A 24,284-nucleotide genomic window follows, 5' to 3' on the forward strand; every position below is an offset into this window, starting at 1 on the left:
AGTCACACTCCCACATTGATTCTGTCAGGCTATCTATTCTTCCTCTTTTGCAATTGTTGGTGTTTCTTTATTGTATAGAGGTGTCAAGAAGGTCAGGTACTTGTTAGAGACTTTGCAAGAAGAAGCTTCACTCAGTACTTATCTAGGTACATAACCCTGGGAGACAAATCAGTGACCCCATCCTTTTTTAAGGAATATACATTCATTCACACAATGTAAATATATGGTTTATAAGATTTCATTTGCACAATGTTGTGTACTTGCCTGCATTCCATCTGAGGTAACAGATGGATTACAGCTCAAACAAAAAATTGCTTGGACACTGATGGAAGGCAAAGCTAAAAAAACTTCACAGCCAGTTGAATTAATATTGGTAATTACTGGGGGGAAAAAAGTTAGTGCCCAAGATGCATCTGACTAGCTGTTGAAACTTTTTGAAATATTATCTCTGAAAGCCTCATGAATAAACCATTCTAAGATTGCCTGTTTTCAGTGCCCCAAACATATGTTTAATATATCTAGGTACAAAGCATTGGACACTGTGTGATGCAAAACCATATGTAGTCTTGACATAAGTCAGCTCCACCAAAATAAATGATAACCTTCTGCACAGAATATAGGATAAAATAAATCTCATAAACCAGGGCCATGGTGATTTTCAAGAAACACCAAGTCTCCTTAGAGGGATACTAGTGGTGGTATTCTAGCTTCCCAGCAGACACACACACCCATTTCAGGGCAACCAGTATCACCACAACTCATGCTCCCATATGTACCTTATCCCAGAAGAACTCCCTTCAGGCTAGGATGGAGGAACAGTGGTGACAGTGGGTGCGTCTACATATGCATTAATGTGCTTTAGTTAATGCGCATTAAATCTAGTACTTTGTACTAGATTTAATGAGCATTAAATTTTAAGATGTAGTAAACAATGCAAGGCTTGTACTGAGGCACTAGGAAAATGTGCACTAGTTTGTCTTAATGTATGTTAGCTAAAGTGCATGGTTTTTAAGTAATGCTTAACGTGCATTAAGTAAAAAGCACATTTTTTGTGACGCTTTATTGTGCATTGAAATAAACTAATGCACATTGAAGTACATGTGTAGATGCACCCAGTGAGTTGGGAATCAGGCACTGCTGTTACCTTTACTGTATCTCTTCTAAGGATGAAGAGAGAAGTTTAGTGGTCTAAGCTGCCAACTTTAAAGAGTGATCCCCAAACTACACAAACTACGTCTTCCATTCAGACAAAACTACTGAAGCCAAGGAGAAATATGTTTATAGAGAAGTCTCTTTAAAAAGCAAACGTAATGGTACTCAGGCTTTAAGAACAATTAGCCATGCTGCCTAGCAAGCCTGAGACGTGGCTATTACAGGACAGACTAATGAGGCAATGAGTTAGCGTAGTCTTATTTAAAGACTACTACCATTTACAGTACTGCTCAAACCATCAATAAAGCACTTATGGCCTGACGTGTAAATCAATCATAGGGAGTTAGGTAACTAAATGCCTTTGTGGATCTAAGGCTTTGGCTTTCTGGCACATACCCTGGAATGATTAAAGTGAATAGTAATAATGGTGAGTGTCAATTCCCAGAGTTAGAAGCTACAATCATTTGCTTGTTTTGTGGACTCTCCACTTCCTGAAGAGCTACACTTTCTCTGAATGTGGTGGTGTGCCCATTATGCAGAACATTGCGTTGCAATGCTACTGGTATTTCTCAACTGGAAAATTAGCCTCTGAATTTGTGCTCTTTTTACACCAGCTAAACTAAGGTAATGGTTACAGAACTCCCCCATGGAATACACTTGGTACAGGATATGCCTCGTGAGATGGTGGGCTTCCTGCCCTGTTCTTTCCCCATGGGATGTCCCAGTGTGGGAGTATGAGTTGTGGGTAAAAGGAGTGATCCTAAGCATCTGGTTCTGCAGCCCCATTTTCAGAAAGGAAACAGCTTGTGCCATGAATACTTTAAAGTCAGAATATTTTTTTTAAGTGATAGGCAGGAAATCCCCATTTTTTCCCTAGATCACTTCACATTTATTCTCTATTATTATGCATTTGGATCTCTCACTCAAGAAAAACAGGGAGGGAGAGATCGAGGAAAGGAATCTTCATGATGCTACTCTGCAAACTTCCTCCTCTGGAGTAGCAGCTTGCTACTGCCTACTTCCCAGCAGTGCTAGTCTAATGGAGCCATGCTGTCAGGGACTTCTGCTGGGTTCAGCTACCTCAGGAGCAGCACAGAGGGGAAGGGATTCATGAACAAAATATCCTAGCCTTTGTATGTCCACTACCCTGCAGTCCAGTCCTGATCTCTCCCCTGTACATACCCCCAGAGACAAGAATGAGGCATAGAAAGGGGCTATAGAAGTACCTGATTCTTCTTCCTTTTCATGTAGGAAACCCCTACGGCATGTTATTAAATAGTATTAAGGCTGAACTCACCCAGCAAGCACCACTGCCAATAATACATAGTGATTTTAACTGTACTGGCAGAGGATGAAAGGAACATTTAATTTCTCTGCTTATTGAGGAATGCCTAACAGAGTTGAATGGCCAGTAGCTGAACAAAGTACAATCTCAATGCCAGTCCCATTGATTGTTTTAACTCTGTGAGGCTTGCAATGGCCTGATCATGTGCCATGTGGCCATACTGACCTGAAGCTCTTTCAGGTTGCAGCCCATCATCTTCTACAACACACCCTTGAGTCAAAGCAGTAGATCTTTAAAAAAAGGCATCTAATTTCTCTAAGAGCCAAACAACCATTCCTCATGGCTGGACAGAAGGTCCTATCCCAGGGGAAATGTGCCAAAGGTGAGCTCATTTTTTCCCCTTACAAGGACAGCAGCCAACTGGGGGGGGGGGGGGGGGGGGGGGGAGGTGGGGGGGGGGGATTGGCAAAGCATGCTCCTGACACCACATCACATCAACATGCTGCACACTGTGTTCACCATAACATTTTATAATGCCTTATAAAATCAGTTTTTCTTTCACTCCACTTACCCACATAAAAATATACACCCAGGGGGCAATGTGAATGAGAATGAGACAGAGAGAGAGAGAGAGGGAGAGAGAGAGCTCACACAAACCTGAATTACAATACCCTGATGTATTTCACTCATGCTGCACAAGTGTAAACACCAGACAAAGGTGATCCAATAAAGAGCAAGTATAAGCTGGCATCAACCTCAGCCTTGTCTTCTAATTGAATCAGATCTGTGTTAAGATGAATACTAGTTCAGATGCAGGATGGGTGAAATTTTGCAGAGTTCTAAATCCACCCAAACACTGTAGGTTCAAAAGTTCAATTTAAACCCAAACACTTTGGGTTTGCATTCTGCTTCAGAAAGACTTTTCAGGGAGACGGACAGACAAGGAGCATGAAAAGATACAGCAGGCAGGGGAAGTAAAATAAATTATTATGATTCATGGTAATGTGTATTGTGTGCTAAGTGCTTTCCAAACACTCAAAAAAGGAAGTCTCCAGCTCAAAGAAACTCATAACCTCAGGGCAGGCTGAAAAGTAGAAGACAAAGACGGGGGAATGGGAACAACAGCAGGCAATTGGTATACAAATTACCTTTATTTGCTATACATGGCACAAAAGAAAGAAGCAGGTAATTTGAGATACTAAGTATGAACAATATGGCCTCATGAATGAAATCAGAATGGCTAGGCATAGGAGGCTGCATGGGAGAAGGCATCAAGGTGATTGTAGAAATAGATGTAAAACAGTATGGAGAATAGACAGAGAAAAGAGGAAGAGAGAAAAGAGGAACACAGAACAAATGCGTTGCACCAAATGTCAGGCATCCACTGGTGTCAGAACATCATATTTTGGGGTGAAGTAATTCGCATTATAAGGATCTCATGGGAAAACACCTTCTAAGCGAAACAATGCAAAATGAAACACGGAGCTTGATTAAAAGGTGAAAGGTTCTGCAAACTTAAATTAGTTTTGCAATCTTATAACCATATGTGAATCACACAAATCATCGAAACACGGAAGGGTGACTCACCCTCAGTTTGAAAACCATTCTCACCCTTTCCATTTACAGCTGCCCAATAGGCCTGCCTACTTCTGTCCTTCCCTTGATGTCTGTAACAACTCTGGTTTTATGATTTCATCTGTCATGGAGTCAGCACATTTTGTTAAGCTATATGTTGTTGCTAAAAGCCTAATTAAATTTTAAGATGTAGTAAAGCCTTGTATCAAGTAAGGCCTAGTTAAATTAGCAAAGCCTTGAAGAAGTAAAGCCTTGTGGTGTAGTTAAAATGACCTTATCAAAGGAATGCAAGGCTTGTACTGCTAATTGGTCAGTCTAAGGACAGTTGAAGTAAAAGGAATCTGAGTAGTCGTACGTTATCAGTATAATTCAGAAGCTATAAATTAGCTGGAATATCTGAAAACCATTCAGAAGGAAGACATAGCTCTGTGAAAAGGATTAGTCAACTGTTGCTAACTGTTGATCAGTGAGCCCGTGGACCTCAAGGAGCCCAAGGACTGCATTCCAGGGTCCTTCCCGGTACCCCTCGGACAGTGCTGTTCAGGGATGCCTAACTTTGCTGAACTTTGTGGAAAGAGAAGCTTGCTGTGTATCAAGCATCAGAGGGGACTGCCGATAAGTTGTCAACATGAATTGTTTTTGTCTGTCATTGTTTGTTTTGTTACTACGCGTAGTTGTATTTTTGTTAAGTCAATAAACCTTTCTTATCTTTCCACCCCCGACCATACTCTCAATCCCGAACCCTCCGCAGGTGACTGGGACATAAATTGACGTCACAAACAGGATTGAGAGGCTCTGGTCCAGAGAGAAAAGGCAGAATGGAGGGAGTTGCCTGGGCCCCATTAGTGGCTTTGCTTAAGGAAGTGACAGGGATGGAGAATCCCAGGTGGGATAAGGACAGGTTGAGACCTGCCTGGAGTGACCTGGGAACTGTACCTGATCATTGGGCTGGGTTTGCTACTGCTGCCTGGGGTAAGCCCAAGAAGGGGTGCCTGTCATGGCTGCTGGCAACATGCCTGCAGTTAGGGGCCGAAGAGAATGCCCAGCTCCAGGAAGAGGTCACCCAGCTGAGTAAGGAGTTAAAAGATATGAGAAATTCCAACAGCATGGCATGCGAGGTTGTGAGAGCTACGCAGAGCTGCTTGGAAACATTAAAAAACGGAAGAAAGGAAAAATTATGATCCCGCGTGTGGCCGCTCCCCTCCAGAAGAGAGTGCAGTTAGCACAGGCTGTGGAGCCATCCTCCCACAAGTGTCTGTATAGATATAAACCAAAAGTTAAGCTCTGGGAAGATCAAAGGGAGGAGATTGATGGAAAGGAGGAGATTTATGACGAGCCTGGTGCTGAAACACCCCCGTATGTTCCTGTCCAGAGGGAGGAACCTAGCCAGGCTTTCCCCGCCCCGAAGGAGAAACTCAATCAAGTTTTTCCTATGGTGATAACTCATTCAAGGCCGCAAGAAGAGAATCCCCGAACAGAGCTGCATTCCTTTACCTGTGCAGAGATTTAAAATATCCAAAAGCAGCAGAAGCCCAAGCCAGGAGAGCCGTTAATAGACTGGCTAGTTCAAATGTATAGTGAAGGGGCATTTGCAATTTCAGTCAATAGAGCCGAAGCTGCAAAAATGGTTCTGTGCCCTGAGCTCCAGTTAAATCAGTTTGCAGGAAGTGATAAAAATGTTACTTTGTTTTCTGGTGTGCTCCAAGCCACTGCAGCCAGTTATAGTAATATGGAAGAAGAGCTTAACCCTGCCTCTCGGGCATGGGCCAATTTAGAGGAGGCTGTCTGCTGCTTGTAACTATTATCACTAACTAAAATCATTTGTGCAGTGGTTTGGACTTACACGCCAGATGCAGAAGTCATGACAGCACCGTTGTAGAGGAAGTTTTGCCGAGAAGCACCAACAGAGTGCACCTCAGCCTTGTTGGCCTTGGAGCCAGAGGCGCTGAATCACCTGGTAAGACATGTGGTCTGGCGATTTTAGAGATGCGATCAGCTTTTACTCATTTTGCAGAAGCCAAGGCTTACCAAGCTGATGAAAACTGCCAAGGCCATGGCAATGGCCTCAGTGAAAGATAAACCCCCTGACCCCCCTGAATTGTTGAGAAAGGCCGGGAAAGACTGTGCAAGCAAAAATGTAGAAAGACTTATTAGCTGCCTGTTTCAGTGAAGTGGAAATCAATAGACTGCCCATCAATGTCTTGCAAGGGCTGAGGGCTAAACACTGTACCAAAAGGGCAAGACCAAAAGCAGAGCCTTTTGTGCCACCAACAGTATCACTGGAGAGATTCTCTAGCCTGAAGGCAAAACTGTCAACATTTTCCCAGGCACATGCGGGGCTGCCAGCTTTTACCCCGCCTGATCACATGGCCTAGGGAGTCCAACCCCCAAAGAAAGGAGCCACAATGCGGGTAGTAGCAGGCCGAGGACTGGTATCTAAAGTTAATATTGGCCCCTTAATTCGAATACCTGTACAGATTCAATTAAGTAAAAATAAAAAGTCAATTGATATGCTATTAGACACAGTGCCCAGATTTGCATTTTAGATTCTGCAGATTGGAAGGGGGAAAAAGGAACCCCTTATCAAGTAATTAGAGTCGGAGGCACCAGACAACCAGGACATCTAGTCCAAGCAACCTTCATGTTACCTAATGGCTCTAAGGTAACAGCGGCCGCAGTAATACTTAAAGGGGGACCAAGCTTACTGGGACTTAATGTACTAAGAGGACAGCAGTTTGCCCTTGAACAAGAGAACTGGCAGTTTGGGTGCGCAGTGCCTCACCAAGCAACAGAAGAAACAGCTATAACAGCTGTAACTAAGATGAGACTACTATTCAAACCCACTCTCCGTATAACAATCCAGGGTGGCCAGTGCAGAAGCCAAATAGAAGGTGGTAGTTGACTACTGACTTTCAAGCTTTGAATGCTAATACTGACCCCTGGATGGCTGCCATCACATCACTACCAGCCTTGACAGAAAGCATCCAGAGTTATAAGCCTGCATAAATAGAATTCATTAATATAAAAGACCTGTAGCGATGCTACGTGTTTGTAACTGTAGAAGTTGCCACAAAAATAACGTTCGCCCACGCCTCAGCGAGAGCTACAGCCCAGGACACTTGTGCAGCACTGGAAACCCTGCTAGCTGTGTATCCACCACCTATAGAACTACAGAACGATAATGGCTCTCACTTCCGCAATCATCTTGTATATGACTGGACCGCAAAACATAGCATGTTATGGATGTATCATATCCCATACCATCCGCAGTCCAACAGACTAGTAAAGCGAGCCAATGGCATCCCCAAATGCAATCTGCGGGTAGCCACTGGCCCGGCTCTTAAAGACTTAGACTTGCACCTGAATTGAGCTATCAATTGGGCCAATAACCGACCCCGTCCAGGAGGTAGCCCCATGCAACAGGCCTTTGAATTGAGGGGTCCCCGGGAGCTGACAGTAGAGCAACCTAGGGGTGGTGACCCAAAAAAGCTCCAGGCAAGAGATCGGGTAGTAGTGAAACATCCTCAAAGAAATAATTGGGAGGGGACACTATTAGCAAAAGGTATGCATAATACATGGTGGGTATTTAAGTCAAATTTATCTAACAAGAGCCAAGCTCCTTGTTGTCTTGTTCCTACAGATTAGATCTGTCCGCAAGTTCAGCCATTTCTAATTAAACCTGCCACTAAAGACAAGTCCTGCTCTGTCACCGGTCGGTCTAAATCAACTGGCATCATGAAGTGGTGAACTGTTATGAATGTACTCTTTTTATTAATGTCTTGTTGTGTTTCCTGAGTAGGGCATGTCTACTATCCTTCTTATTACCCAGATATTAATGAACTTGCTCCTGAAGACCTCAAAGAGTGGCCTGACCCTGAAGAGCATCCCCCAAAAATGCGTTCAGATGGCCTTCACGTGGTCCAGCTGCAGTATCCATACTGAAAGAAACCCACCACCCCAGAGCAAGTGAAGTCCTGGTCTCTGAGTAGAAGAAACAGAATAGTTAACTGGCAAGGTAGTAACTGTCAGTGCACCTGTGGCACCAGTTATTATCTTGAATTCATTCCCTACCTGAAGGCTGAAATGGCTAACTGTGGGAGAGGAGGTGATTGTTGTAGCTCTGCCTGTTTGAGAGTTTGTTGTTACATACTTCCTGAGGGGAACCCCGTTGAGCTCAACGTCCCTGAGTTTGTGTCTCCAATAGTGCATTCTGCATCTGTTCAGCCTCTTGAGCCACTGTGTTTATGGGAGAATTGGCCCCCTCCCATTCCTATGGCTGACAACACTCTCCAGCAATAGTGTAAAGCCCACCAGGTGGGAGAGTGCATTACAAGTTAAAACAAAGTTATTACATGGTTTGTAAATCATACCTACACAGAGGCGTGGTGAAATGGTACCCACTTTAATACAACCATAAGGAGGCTGTATCCACAAGTCTCCACCACTTATCCCCATCCTTTTATACCAGTAAAGTTCCTAAAGCAAATCAGTGCTATGATTCTGCCAAAGCAGTGCTATTTCATTAACCCGATACAGCATCGTCCCCATGAGTGACAGTGGGAGCTCTTTCGCTCTCTAGTAGGTGAAGCATGGTTACAGGCTCCCAAAGGAGGAAAAATAAATGTAATCTGTGAGAAAGCGAGGTGTTCACTATCATCTCTGGCTGTTCCCCCATGGGAAGCCCCAACACTGCCTGTGTATAACTCCACACCCTGATGGAGGTCACAAGTTAAAATCCCAACCCTCCTAAATGCTTTGTTGTTCACTGCCCGAGTATCGTTCAGACCAGAACAATAGTATGTTTGAGCTACTTTTCCAAACTGTTCAGCAAGAGCCCAAGTAGCTAAAGAGTTGCTTAGATGAGAATAGCCAGTCATTTTCCGTTCCATAAGTGCACTTAAGTCCCACAAATGAAGAAATACTCCAAGTTATCTTTGGGACAGACTTAACTATAAATGTGTAAAACTTAAAAAAACCCAAAAAAAACACTGAAGGAGTAGCCAATCTCTAACAGGCGGTAGGGCTGCTCACTAGGGGAGGCATGCTTGAAAAAAAAAAACCAAAAAACAAAACGTTAGAGCACACTGACAAATTGCTAACTGATGTAAGATTAAAGACAGCCCATCTTGCCCAGGTCATGATAGACACCGCTTTTAAAGCAGACAAAAATCAAACTTAGAGTACTGCTTGTGCGCAAGTTCAGTTATCATTGAATATGCATTTTTCCCAAGTAATAAACAACGTTAAAAATAAGAAATAGCTTAAAGCATCATGGAATGCCTGCAACATTTCAAGAAAAATACCCCTATCAAAGTACCTAAATTACCATTTAGAAAGGCTGTAATAAAGGAAAATGTTCATTCCTGGTGCAGGGGGTAAAAGATAGAAACTATACCACGGCTTATTTGCTAAACATGGAGCTAGGAGGAGGATGCCTTTGCAACTGGAATCGGCATCGCCCCATATGAAAAATAGTTACCCCCGATAGCCCTCAGTATGTAGCACAGTCCCCCTTAGTTCAAATTAGTAGCACCTTAATTAAATTAAAAACCCTATAGAGAGGTTAGCCTCTCAGCCCATCTAACATGACCTGCATATATGAGTTACCTAATGTGTCATACGTAACAATAAGGCAGCATGTTTGTTGAGAAAGACCAAATCATTTGCTGCATGAAAATGGTACCACCTAGACTGTGCAATTCGTGTTGCTTAAGAGCTAAAAGTAAAGTCGTTGCTCTACTGCAATTAAGTAACCGTACTATTGCCCTAAAATAGCCAGAAATTTCCTCTGAGACTATACTTCTCAACTTTACGATACGCACTTCATGGGTATCATATGTAAACATACGACAGTTAAAAAACTAAAATAAAGTAAAAAATAAGCTACAAAACCTTAAAGCAAAAGCTCAGCAAGGCACTCAGTTAACTCTCCTTGTTTGAGAGGGTGGGCAAATCATCAGTCTAGCTGTCAACGTGCCTGAGCCTTGTAAATAGTATGATGTAATCTGTACTATTCGTGTGTCACCAAGTGCCACCTCAACTACGTAGCTAACCATCTTAAGCATCATAGTATTCTGCATTGTCCTAGTAGCAACAGCTAAATAGTGTTTTAATTGTTGTTGTTGTAAATGTGTTCATGCTATGCAAGTTAAATTTATATATCCCTCCCCATTTCCCGATGTAGCGCATGCAGCTTTAGCATCTCAATTGTAGAGTGCTTCAGCAAGCAAGGGGTGGAATGTGACAGCTAAAATTATGTATGTGTGATAAAGGTGCTTGCTGAAGGCCCTATGAAGATTAGACCAAGTCTTTTTACTGTATTTGTTTAGACATTAAGCTATATGTTGTTGCTGAAAGCCTAATTAAAGTTTAAGATGTAGTAAATCCTTGTATAAAGTAAGGCCTAGTAAATTTAGCAAAGCCTTGAAGTGGTAAAGCCTTGTAGCATAGTTAAAATTACCTTATCAAAAGAATGCAAGGCTTGTACTGCTAACTGGTCAGTCTAAAGACAGTTGAAGTAAAAGGAATCTGAGTAGTCGTATGTTAGCAGTATCATTCAGAAGCTATAAATTAGCTGGAATACCTGAAAACCATTCAGAAGGAAGACACAGCTCTGTAAAAAGGATTAGATAGCTGTTACCTGGATTAGTGAACCTGTGGACCTCGAGGAGCCCAAGGACTGCATTCCAGAGGCCTTCCTGGTACCCCTTGGACAGCGCTGTTCAGGGACGCCTGACTTCACTGAACTTTGTGAAAAGGGAAGCTTGCTGTGTATCAGGCATCAGAGGGGACTGCCAATAAGTTGCCGACGCGAATTGCTTTTGTCTGTCATTGTTTGTCTTGTTACTACGCGTAGTTGTGTTTTTGTTAAGTCAATAAGCCAATTACCTTTCTATCCCCAACCATACTCTCAATCCCAAACCCTCTGAAGGCGGCTGGGACAACTGCAGGGGATGGGTGTGGGTTGCAGCAAGAAGGCAATGAGAACAAGTATTTCTGGATAATAGGTACAGAATATTTTGGGATGGGGAAGCAAGCTCTCCAAAGATTTGTATTATTTCAGATAAGCATCCATGACTTTGGGGCTTATCCAAAATAAACCAAACCTTCCAATTGTTTGAGGGTCTCCCATCACTTGCAGTCACCTTGTGGAGTTGTATTTGTATTTATTTTAATGATGAGGGGCCATTCAGAGGGTTAAGAACTTTAGCCGGAGTGGAGCCAAAAAAACTGAAAGGCAAGTGTTTATGTAAAAAAGAGAGAGAAAGAAAAAGAAACACACGAGCTAAGCTCAAGTTCTCATATCATAATAAAAAAGGGAGAACAGCACAAAAAATGCTCACAGAACCCAGAGGAACAACTACAAATCTTGGAGTTTGTCTAACACACTTTTTTCCTCTTAAATCACTGTCAAATATAGGTACATTGATCTTCTGTTGATGTGTGCATTCTCTTTTAAAAGAGAATCATTAGTTTATATGTATCAATTAAGACTAAGTTTGTCCAGAATAGCAAGTATTTTTTCTTAAATAAATCACATAGAAATAACGAAGAGGCAAAACCCACATAGATTACAAGATATAAGTAACTCCTGCCCTTATTAGTTCCCCCAATATCACACACGTGGAAAAATAATATATTTGCATGGCTGTCTAAAGAAAGAAAGAAAGAAAAGATGATGATTATGCATGGATTAGAGCTAACATGCTGTACATAAGAAACTGCTCTATGTACTTCACTCTGTTTTAGTTAAGAAATCTTTACTAAGTTGACTTTATTGTTCTCTCTCTCTCTTCTTTCCCCTCTTTTAAATGACTAGCTCAGCTATTTCTTCTTTAAAACACTGTCTTGACTAGCTCTTTAAGGAACACATTGCTGATATCATGCTGACTTGAACTTTCCCTATATTTAAGTTACAGTAACTATGAAAATGTCATATCCAAAGCACATTTATAATGAGAGCCCATTCACATACTAAAATGAAAAAGTAAAGCAGCAGGGGGCCTTGTGTATAAGGCAGTTATATTAGCCCGCAATGACAGATGGCTTTAACAGTCAGACTGAAAAGAATAGAAATATTTAGATAAATAAATAAGTAAATAAATAAAATCCCCCAATCACATTTCAGCACCAGAACAGTAGGTATCCTTAGTGCTTCCTTTATTCCTTTTCATTTCTGGTTCTACTGATGCAGCACAAGATTTGAACAATACTCTGGTAGACTTCAAACAAGGGCTAAGTTTATATCCAACAAAGTAGGGAGGGAATATTTGACACCCTTATAGTACTTTCATTTGGAAACAAAAATGAATTATACTTATTATATGGGACAGTTTGAATGTATTATGTGTTGCATATAATTTCCTGTCTCATTTCTTTAGTGATCTTCGAATTTATTTCAGGATGTCTTACATTATCACACACCCCTTTCCCACCACCCTGACACCCTCTGCTAAACTTGCTCTTAAAGAAGTCCTAGAAATGCAGAAATTCCAGGACACCATCTTAAGAAATAGTTGAAGCTTTGCAAGAAATTCCATAAAGGCAACAAAGATGAAAATGGAAACTGTGAAAATTAATGTACTGTAGAATCAGTGAACATACAACTTATTTCTTTACATAAATATAAGAAGGAACCCACTCATAAGATATATCCAAATAATTCACAGGTGGTGAAACTATTAGAGAGTTCTGCATATGCCTGCCTCATAAGTGGAATAAATTTCACATGCCATATACTGTACTTTGCTTTCTCTCCCCTCCCCCAGTAACCCGTCTATAATGCCTTCAGATTTCACCACAGTTATTTTGGGTATTTTTACAAGAAATTTGGACAACGTCTTACTGGCAGGAGAGAGAGGTTGGTTGCTTGCTTGCATGTGAAAGTAAATTTAAACTGTTGTGATTTAAAGAAATAAAAGCATTTACCCATTTTTAAGAAATGCAACACAATCTGTATTTTGGTGAATTCTGAAGGAGTGATACTTCATTGCACTGACAGTGAATAGAATGAAAGTCTTGTATTGTGTTAATGGACAGGAATATGCCTACTGAAGTTCCAGTTATAAGAACCCCAGGTTACAGGGAAGCTGTTCTGTGAAAAAGTAACATTGCTATAAGAAGAGTAACAATACAGTACCACACAGGAGTCTACACACTTCTTTGCTGGGCCCTCAATGCCCATAATGGCACATCTCACACTCTTTGAAATGCAGTGAGATGTCTGCCTACTTTGGCAAATAGGGTGGAAATAGGAGAGAGGATGGCACTTAAAAAGGATTCAGTTTGTGCCACGCATTGACCACTGCCAACCACCCACATAAAGCACCATCTATAATTAAACACATACAGAAGGAATTGCCTATCGCTAACTGGCCCACGTGTAGCTTTGCTGTAAGAAAAGCAGGGCACCTGATATTTATGGTGTATCTTTCTATGATTTGCCTATAGGTGTGCACTTCCTCTTTTTCTTCTTTCTTCTTGCGCCTCGTTTTTCCTCTCTATCTCTTATTTCCTGACTTGCTCTAAATTGATTTCTACTTTCATTCCCATATTTACTGTTTTCTCCCTTCTCTCATTAAAACCACTTTTCAAGCGTATGCCATCACACTTTGCTCTCCTCTACCTGTGTAAGCATTCTAGCAGCCATATACAAAGGTTTGCAAATACTACCAGACGCATAATGGCCAAATACCTACACCTACTGGTCAGAAGCTCTATAGCTATACGGAAGGATTTGGTTTCTTTCCTGTCATTGTCATGGTTGGTGGTAACCATCATCTTTCACAACAGCCTTTGTGACCACTAGGGGTAGGTGTTTGGCCATTTGGGGCTTGTGTAGGCATTCCCGGTGCTGCTAATTTGCAGTGTGGGGGAGGAGGCTTTGACACTGGGAGATCCTGATATCAAAAAAATCCCGCACCTACAAAAAACAGGGGCAGTGTATGTGGTGGCAGCGGGTGCTGCCTGAAGCTGGAGCCTGGCTGGCCAGAGCTGTGCTCCAGCTGCTGGCCAGGCTTCGTCCTCCAGGATCGCCATGGTTGCAGCCCCCCGAGGCCCCCAGGGCCCCATGTAAGGCCCATACTGTGCCACTGCTGTTTGTCACTGGGGAAGCGCTCATGGGGGCATGCCCTATGTGTCTGGTACTATTTGCAACCCCTGTATATGGGTGCTAGAATACTTACAGAGGTAGAAGAGAGCAGAGAATGATGCTCTGTCCTTTTACGGAGTGCTCCAGCTTTTATATCAGCTTCTGACTACTAGTTGTTTGTTGTGGTTGACAACTCCCTCTAAACTCCGCCTGGCTACTAGAAGGGAAAAAAAGCACTCTCTCTCTCCACTTTCTGATCCTAGAACATCATGACCACAGGATGGCCCCTGACTATTGGAGAGCATCTTTCCTACCTTACCTCCTTCCTCAGCTTTCTGGCCATTTCCATACAGGCTCCTTCCTTCAACCTCTTTTTTATTACTACGTTTTAAACAGAACCAGTACTTGCCTCTTCAAATGTTCAGCACAATGGAACAGGCTGATATCGGTCAGTTCTACCGCCACCCACAAGGTTTTGATAAAACTAGTCACTGTAGTAGCTAGAGAAAGCAGCAGCAGCAGTTGTAATGGTTCTGTCTGCAAACTCAGGCTAGCAACACTGGATACATTCAGTTTACATTTGAATGGATGTCCTCCCAAACATAATGGAAATGAAAGCTCAGATTATGCCCTGGTTAGTGAGTGTTCAAGCATCATATTAATTGATTAGTTTATTCAGTTAATAATTAATAGAGTCATTCATTCAATTAACAAATTGATATAGACCACTGTGGTTCTGGCTAAATGTGTTCTGATGCTCCAGATGTTCTGAGGTGTTTTACTTTGTCTTGCCAGACTAAGAATTAAACCAAAGGCTTAAAAATACCACCAGAAGCCTAATGCCACCAACAGTCTTGACTTAGGCCCAGGTCCCATTAATCTCAATGAGAATTTTGCCTGAGTGAAGATTGCAGGACCTGAGTCCAAAGGAGAAGACTGCAGCACCAGCTCCATTTATCTTACGACAACAGTTGGATACAGATTCTCACAAACTCTTGAACTCAGTGGAGGAAGAGTAAATAAATGCTATACTAGGAAAAGCAATCTGGAAAACAGTTCAGCCAAGTAAAGAAATTTTAGAACAACATATCAAGAAATGACTTGGATATTCACATAAGGAATACGGTATGGTCTGGAAGGAGATGCAAAGCTTTCAGGGTACGACAGTGCTAGCCAGATTTTCAAGTCAGATGCCAAAACTGTGCAAAATGTTGAACATGCACCCTTTTTTTTTTTTTTTTTACAAATAAATCTTGAACTTGTACATGCAAACAGTGCACATCTACCCAGATGGCATGACTGAAGGCCACTTAGCACATGCAAATTAAGCCACATGGAAAATGCACGTGTGTAATTTTGGAGCCCTCACTGGAAAATCCATCCCTATACAGCTATAAATGTAGAAACAGATGGTCAGACATACAGTGATAGACAAACAGATCTATATGTGAAGGGAAATGGCTGAGTTAACCTTCTTACATTTGATGTAAACAAGGAATTTAACATTTGTTCTACAAGCTAATTATGCTTATGCTCATCCAAGACAGATCCGCTTAGTAATAGAGGAGTAAAGTGCCAGAGAGCCTGAAAGGAATGGGATATTGTGTTTGACTAGTTTCCATGTATAAATTAGAGCAGAGAAAAAAAGAAATTCGGCAGAAAAACACATGTACTTTATTATAATTCCTAGTGTTACTTTTGCAGCTACCACAATAGCAGGCAAAGGAGCTAAAGACCACTGAAAGCAGGCAAACAGCAATTGCAAATTTGATTAAATGCCTTTTTGACAAGAAGTGGTTTGACTTCAAGTTTGGATGAACACACATGTCAATGGCTGGTCATGGTTTCAGTCACATTTCTGCTTGGGTTGCTTTTTATTTTTTAATGAAATAGGGAAATCTTTGGAATAGAATGCCTGCTTTCTTTTGTTTCTTTTAAAAGTGGTGTGTTAATATTTCCTTAGGATGCAAAAGTTCATAGGGCAATGAGCAATATTCCCCAAATACCTGATCTCAATCTGGAGAGAGAAAGAGAGAGAACATCATTTAGACTTAGGTTTAAAACTGATTTAAGAAGTCACAGACTTTGAGCATTCTGGACCAGATTTTCACATGTGCTTATGCACCTAACTTAGATATTGATGGGATTTATGTTCCTAAGTATAGGTGAATATTTGGGTGATACTCTAGGGAAACTAACAAAGTAAATTTGTAATGCCACCACCCCCTGGGAAAATCCTCCACTGAGAGCTTTTCAGTGAGATTTTGTCCCAGCGAAGCCTGAGGTGCCCAGATAGAGTACATTCATCATTACTCACAGCTACAATCTTTCAAACACGTAGAGAGGTAAAACCAATGCTGGATGTCAATTGTCTCAGCCTTTTATTACAGTAAGGCAAGAGATGAGAACACGTCTGGGCTTTGCTTACCTTCTTGCTGGCACACTTATGCAGAAGGCCAAGTCTACCCTTCAGCATGCTGTTCTTTCCATGTGGCAGTTTGTACACACATGTTATACACAACAGCGTGTGACATATCACTATGGAGACCAATACTAGTAAGTCTTGCTGGTGGGCTGAGTGCTTACTATACTATCCTTACCCTGGTCAACACAACTACAGTACTCACCAGAGCAGGGAATGCTTCTACTGTTATGTTTGCAGGACTGAGCCAGTACTTTGTACTTACAGGTTCAAACTCTGAATATAATTCCAGCTCTATAGCTCAATATTTAATGGGGTTGGTGAGTTTTAAACAAGAACAGCATCCAGTCCAGTGTTTATGGGCCTGACCCCAAACCTGCTAAGGTCAGCATGGGTCTTTCCACTGATTTCAATAGATTCTGCATCAGGCACCATATAAATAGAATGGATGGCAGGCTCTGACACCAACATGTATGTTGATATATCTCAATGCTTCTCCTTTATATAAGTCCAAATCAAAATTTAAATTCCTGCCATCTTTACTCAGTCAAATCTTCCACTGTAATCAAGTAAGGGAGAGAGAAAAGAATGTCCAAGATTCTGAAAAAGAAAGTTGAGCTTTTTTCACATCACAATTCTTAAGGCACAAAGTTTTATTTTAAAAATCTCTAGCAAAAAAAATCATGCAAACACAAACTGGTATAGTATTAAATAAATGCATAATGGTTGGCAGCAGAATGCACTATTTATTTTCATGAATTAGGGACTGAGTACATAATTCACAAGCAGTGGAATGAAGTAACTACAAGTAGTGAGGGTCTGATTTTAAGATGGGGCCAAATCCTATAGTCTGTATTTTGTCCCAACACTGGCAAAATTCCCATTAATTTTCCCTAAATTAGGACTGTGGGTTTTTGGCTCATAATAATGTATAATGATTGCTTAATAATCTTTTAATTTTTATTTGTTCAGAAAGTCATATTCAGTCTTTTCATACTTCTTCATACTAGTCTGGGTGATTTCATACTAGTCTGGGTGACATGCTGGGTGACTTAAATTTCATTTTATACTTAAAAGAGATTATTTTTAATGGTTTTTGCAAGTGCCATTTATATTTCCCATTATCTATTATAGATAGTGATATTTAGTAATATATGCAATGTTTTTATAGAAAATATATTAAAAAAACATAATGAGCCTATTGAATTGGATTAACATATTGTTTGTTGTTCTCAGGTGACCATTAAATTAATTGCTATGATTAGCATGCAGTAATCTTGTGTCATTCACACAATGCAAGTTCATTTTAATTTTAAAAGAAATTCTGATCTTTGGAATATAATAATGATCTTGCAGTTATTATGTGAATAAAATATGCACTTTGGTTTAAAGTTTTACATTCATTTATAAGGTTTCTTGCTCTGACTCAATTCATGGAAATTAGTGAAACAAATTTTCTGAAGAGACTCAATTTATGTGCATGCCAAGAACACTTTGCTATTAAAAGTATGCACTCTATTATTAATATTTTCACTGTAGAGTTTTGGACAGTAAATGAGTAAATGTGCAGTCCATACCCATTAAATTAAGTATGAGTCATGATGGAACATTTACTTTCAATCAAAGAGCCCAGCTGTGGGGTTCAGCTGTAGAGCATCTTATCAATGTGACTGAGAGTCACTTACAATAAAATAAATAAATAAAGATAAATAACAAGGACCAGCTTTATATCTCTAAAGTGCCTCTGAGATCACATAGCATAATATTTAATTTCTAAAAGTTAGTATCGGCTTATCTCTCTAATGATTTACAGTAATTATCAGAGATAATCTGAGTTGGCTGCTGGAGAAGCTCCAGTACATGTTGTACTTGGTTTCTCTGCATGTACACAGGAAAAAAAAATTTTGATTTACAAAAAAAAGAAAAAAAGGATGAACACCCTCCCCAGCACCTAGTACATAAAATTCCATGAGCACTACAATGTGTTATAGTTTGATTTCAAGGGGGAAAAAGGGCTGTTGTCCAAATTCCAAGCATTCAAATCTCCATTCACAGTATATCACTCCCCAAGTTTGCATAAATCTATGCCAACCTTTGGGTTCTACCTGCAGCAACCTATGCTAACAACAAGACACAGAGCCCAAGTTACATTAGAGAGGTTGAAACTTGTGGAAGTGGTTCAAAGTCATCTCTTTCTACCTGGAGTTTGAAAGATTTAAACAAAGTCAACTGCAACAGTTAAGTATTTAAATAAAAGAAATGACATTTACCAGGAGCAGGGAAGCCAGGAGCAGGAGCAGAGTGCCAGCAGTTGCCCAACGGCAGCATTCCATGCTTGGATCCTTGCCGGAATCTGAATCGGACACGGTATAAACTGCTAAATGCTCCTCTGCCTGCTGTCACATCCAGTACTGGTGCTAACTCTTCAGCCCTGCCTATCAGCTTCCATCAGCTCTGCTCACATTTCCTGACCAAGGGGTGGGTGGGGGGTAAGCTGAATGGAATCTCCCTCCAACCAGGCAGCCAGCCAATCAGGCTCTTGCTAATCAGACATGCAGAATAACAAAGGCAAGGGGTCCAAGGAAAGTATAACAGTGAAAGAAAGAGAAGGAAAAAAAGAGACAGCGAAGGAGGAGGAGAGAGGCAGAAAGACAAAGATCACTGGAGTGCTCTGCCTTTAGCTAACTGTACTCAATGAGGACTACAGCTGTACTTGCCATGAGCTTTTTGCACTTATGGCTAGTACGGTAGCTCTCCTGACTGTGCCTAGTTCCATTAGGGATGGAAACTTAATCCATGTCAATATATAACATATGCCATAAAAGGCAGAAATCATGACAATAGAACTCTTCCAGACGGAAAGGATATTTTACTTAAACAATCTCCTGTATTTTTTAAAGGGACATGGTTTGCAAATCCTTTTTACGCCATTGATGCAAACCCTCCTCCCCGCAAAACTGACAAATAGTTTTAAGTTTCTTACAAAGCTGGGTGAGAAATTGTTTCACATTTTGCAAAAATTTTTGAGATTGAAAATCTTTCCCTTTCTACATTGGGATTAAATAGAGACCTGTCAATTTTTTTCATAAACAACCCTGTTGTTAGGACATTTGCCTGGGCTGTGGAAACAGACATTCAAGTCTCTGGTGCAGTGCAAAAATTCACCTGGGATAGCCCAGGTGCATGTTTTAACCTCTGGGCTCCTGTACTCTCCAAGTTCTCTATTTTGCACTATGAAATTGCATCCTAGATACAATGAGTGCTTCAGCAAAATTGGCCCATTTATGGGGATTCATTTTCAATAAACTGGCCTTTTAGAAAATTCCTAACCTGCTCCACTTTCTAACTATTTTGTGGTTGCTCATTTTACCTGGATGGAAGTAGCTGGTTATGTACATCAATACACCTGGGAAAGGTACTGGCTTGTAAAACAATGGAAAAAGAAAAAATGTTTCCTAAAGAAGAGCAATTCAGAATATCTGCTTCCAAAAGGATCTACTGAAGCTGATGGAGGGATCTGCTTCTTTGATTTAGTTTAGGTAACTATTAATCCAGGTCTTGTTTTGCTTAATTAGCAGTCATTTATAGTTGTGGTTCTTGACCTTTTCTGTACCAGGACCCATTTATAAACATCAATGGCTAGTCCTAACCTATAGCCCCCAGGCCCTGCCAGTGCCCCTCACTCCTGACCCACAGCTCCCTGACCCCGCTGATGCCTCCACTTTCAAGCCACAGACCCCCAGTCCTGCCAGTGCCCATCAATCCCCACCCACAGCCCCCTGGCCCTACCGGTGCCCCTCACACCCAAGCTATAGTCCCCTGCCCCCTGGGCCATGCTGGTGCCTCTCACTCCCAACCTGCAGCCCCCTGGCTCCCCATAGCCCTGCCAGAGGGGGCCCCAGCTGGTCATGGCAGCCTGGTCATGTTCCCACCTGCCCTTTGAGTAGCATCTCCTGGGTGCCCTGCCCCTGTGAGTACAGGCACCGGCTCCAGTACTGCCAGCCCAGACACACAGCTCCCCACCACTCCTGAAGGACACCCCTATCCTCTTCCCCCACTGGAGGGGCAGGGACCTTCACCCTTGTCCTGATGCAGCCTCAGTGCCTGGTCAGTTTCCCCCAGTGCTGGCATGCACCCGCTACTTCTAATCATGCCAGCAGCTCCTTGCAGGCTGAAATGCTGCCAGCCTGCAAGGGGAAACTTATGCTTTCCCACATTTTTCTGGGACTTGCTCATGACCCTTTCAAATATTTTTGTGACCCACTTCTGGGTTGCACCCCATGGGTTGAGAAACACTGATTTATAGCAAACCTGACTAAAGTGCAAGATGTGTTATCTACAGTTGCCACCAACTATGGCTAAGTACAGATGTTCAAGAAGCCCAAGGTGGAAATGCTCTAACTTTCAAGCTTTACTGTAAGTTCCCAAGGTTAGGTCAGGAGTAAGCAGAATACACATTAGCCCTTGGTGTGGGGGAGGGAGGGAAAGGGGAGGCTCAGAACTTGCCTGCATGGGTCAAGTCCAGTAGGTAGAAAGGGCTCTCGTATGCCTCCCAGTTGCCCTGCAGGCTCCCTGGGCTGCTGATAAGCTGTTGGGGGCACCAGGGCTGCCTGCCTGGACCTGATGCAACAGTGGCTCATCATGACATGTGCCCTCATGGCCACGAGCCACCTAGTGTGTGTGTGTGTGTGTGTGTGTGTGTGTGTGTGTGTGTGTGTGTGTTGGACACCTGGGTTCTGTGCATGTATGCATGCATATACGTGTGTGAGTCCTAGACCCCTGGGTTCTGTGTGTGTGTGTGTGTGTCTGTCTGGGTGTCTGTCCCAGACGTCTGTATTCCAACCCCCTGGCCACTGGTGGTGGCCCTGGCCCTGCAAAGCAGCAGGCTGTCTGGATCTATGAAGCCATAGCAGAATAGCTTCTCAAGCGCATGGACCAGGAGCCCTTCCTGACAAGTATCGCTGGAGGGGTTTGAGTACTCCTGCCCTGGCACCAGGCCATGGGTCTCTACCCCAGTCTTCTCTGGCCCTGCATCACTGGCACCACAATGCTGGCTGACCAGGAACCATCCCTCTTCCCTTCTCCCTCCTTAGCCCCACCAAGGGCACACACCAGGGTTTCAGGGGAATGTGGCCTGAGGAAAAAACTTGTCTCATTTTAATCAAATGTGGAAGCTGCCAAACTGCTAGTGTGTTTATTAAACAAAACCAGTGGAACGTTGCCCAGTCCGGAACTTGGAACCTTCTTCTCAGTTAACATTAAGAGAGTGGAGAAAGACCCTGGCAACACCTGGCAGTATTGATGGTGAGACGGGGAGGAGGGTGGGAAGCCATGGGGGACTCAACTTACCAACAAGAAATCTTGTAGTGGCAGGGGGAATGCCACGCATGAAACTGCTACACTTCTGTTTAATTAAATGCTGCAGCTGCCAAATGTTTTGTGTGCATAATAAAGAAGACTAGAATTTTACCCACTCCAGAACTTGGACTCAAGCCCAGGGGGCTGCCTATCTTTGCAGAGGCTGCACCAGTCCCCCACAGTGGGACCCAGGCCTGGATTGACCTGACCTGGTGGCAGTTGAGCCTTGGCTGTCCCCTCCCCACCCCTCCCCCCTGCCATGAGGTAGTGAGGTGGCCCTGGAAGGTGAGCTGAGTCAATGCTTGCTCTGGCATCAGGTCTTGGGCAGCTTGGTCCCGCTCTTGTCCTGCACTTCTGCTCCCCAAAGCAGGTCCTGCCAGACATCTTCCTGGATCCTTGGATCTTGAGTCAGCAGCTCCCATATGCCACATCTCATGTTCCAGGGTCCCCTGCTCCCCAGCATCTCCCAATCAATGCATAGTTTAGAGTACTCCTCCTTGGCAGCCATCCAGGGTTAGCCTCTGTGGGACTCCCATTCCTGTCACCCCAGAGGAGAGTCTTTTGGATTGGGACTCTCCATGTTAAGGGGTCTGGACTACAGTCTCTCTGCAGGAGGTGGTGTTGATACCACTCAGGGTTGTTGTAGCTAGACCCAAAGTGTTCTTTGTGCATAAACTCCTTATCCTGGTGCTGCAATTCTCTCTGCTCCATAGCGATGCAGGTGGCCTCTGTTAGACAGCAGGTGGCCATCTATAGACCTCATTCTTGGACCTTCACAGCACATATCTGGCCCTGGACAGCTTGTTCATGTGCCACGGTGCAAGCAATCGCCAACCTGTCCATTCCAATCTCCCACATCAAGGGTCCCATTTGGTCTTCATGTTGCCAATGCTGTATCTCCAGCAACACACATCTCCAGCGCTCTGCAGGTATCCAGTCAAGTATCCTAGATCCAGCATCTTGGGCTTCCCATGCAACATCACAACTGGGCCTCCCATGCACAAATAGGAAGTCTGCAGACCAAGGAGACACTGAGGGACCTATGGCAAGTCCCCTGTTCAGACGTTTTCCCCCACCTGGGGCCAAAAGCCATGCAGCTGCTTACAACTCAGCACTGACCACATTGTGGAATGCCTGCATTCTGCCTCCCAGTAGGGAAAACCTGCATGCCTGGGGTCCATCTCCCTGTTGTGGGAGTCGGGAGGGCTGAGAAACCCAAGTGTCCAGGTGCAGAGGTGAACTTTCTCTGGTTCTCTGGGAGGAGAAGTAAGGCAGGAGTAGGTGGGGGGATTCCCTAGGGGGAATTTTTCCAATTCCAGCTGTGCCTTACCCACAGCAGTGCTTATATGTAGGTGTTCTGAAAATGGCACCCAGAGGTATGCCCAAGAAAAACCACAATTGTGACTGTTAGTTACTCCTCAGCTGTGGGGCTCAAAAAAGCTTTCAGTATCTTTTGGGGTGTATTTGGGTGCTGGTTTGCATTAAGTGGATCCATGTCAACATGCTGGCCTCTCTTAGGAAAGCAATGTGACCTTGAGGGATAGGGCAGTCCATTGTTAATTAACGATATTTATGGTTCCACTCAATGCAACACAGACTAATGAGCCCCCAACAACATGAAAAGAGGCTGAGGGAACTGGATTTTAGTCTGCAGAAGAGAAGACTGACAGGGGATTTGACAGCAGTCTTTAATTACCTGAAGGGTGTTTCCAAGATGATGGAGCTAGACTGTTCTCAGTGGTGGCAGATGACAGAACAAGGAGCAATGGGCACAAGTTGCAGCAAGGGAGGTTTACGTTGGATATTAGGAAAAACTCTCACTAGGAGGGTGGTGAAGCACTGGAACAGGTTACCTAGAGAGGTGGGAGAGTCTTCATCCTTGGAGGTTTGTAAGGCCCAGCTTGACAAATCCCTGGCTGGGATGATCTAGTTAGGGATGGTCCTGCTTTGAGCAGAGGATTGGACTAGATGACCTCCTGATATCCCTTGCCACCCTAATTTTCTATAATTCTATGATTCACAATAGAGGGTAATGAACCTAGCACCTCAGCTTCATTCCAGGCCAGTGGCACGGGGGTTGCAGAGGTGTGGTGGGGAGGGTGTGTTTGATAGGCATGAGGTCAGTGGGGAGCATCAATATATCAGTAATATCAGTCTTCCATCTGGACAACTGTCAAACCAAGAGACACTGAATATCAGAGTAGGTAACCATATCCTTCCCCATGAGACTATGCCAACCTACCAAGGGCCCATGGAGAGCTCACCAGGCTGGGTACTATGACCTTGTGTGTTCCGCTAAATTTAGATAAGGGGTGGGGATGAATGAAAATGAAATGATTGCTCAGAGTAATGTGGTCTGAAGTCTATTCCTACAGCATTTTATACCAACACCAAATGAATCC

At 42.9% G+C, this 24,284-nt stretch overlaps 1 protein-coding gene and 1 long non-coding RNA gene across 2 annotated transcripts in view; both read right to left on the reverse strand.

The window, feature by feature from the left end:
- Window positions 1–24,284, reverse strand: part of LOC102379424 (ADAMTS-like protein 1) — a gene marked incomplete at its 3' end in the record, with an annotated part of 697,172 nt that overhangs the window by 115,546 nt on the left and 557,342 nt on the right. The gene's annotated exons all lie outside the window — the stretch shown is intronic.
- LOC112549891 lies at window positions 15,263–18,925 on the reverse strand. Its single transcript, XR_003093495.1, has 3 exons — window positions 18,795–18,925; window positions 16,730–17,124; window positions 15,263–16,119 (listed from the first exon to the last, which is right to left on the reverse strand). It is a non-coding gene; the product is annotated as an uncharacterized LOC112549891 (long non-coding RNA).

The sequence above is a fragment of the Alligator sinensis genome, unplaced genomic scaffold (genome assembly GCF_000455745.1).
Source record: "Alligator sinensis unplaced genomic scaffold, ASM45574v1 scaffold917_1, whole genome shotgun sequence".
In the NCBI taxonomy this organism is placed as follows: Eukaryota; Metazoa; Chordata; order Crocodylia; family Alligatoridae; genus Alligator; species Alligator sinensis.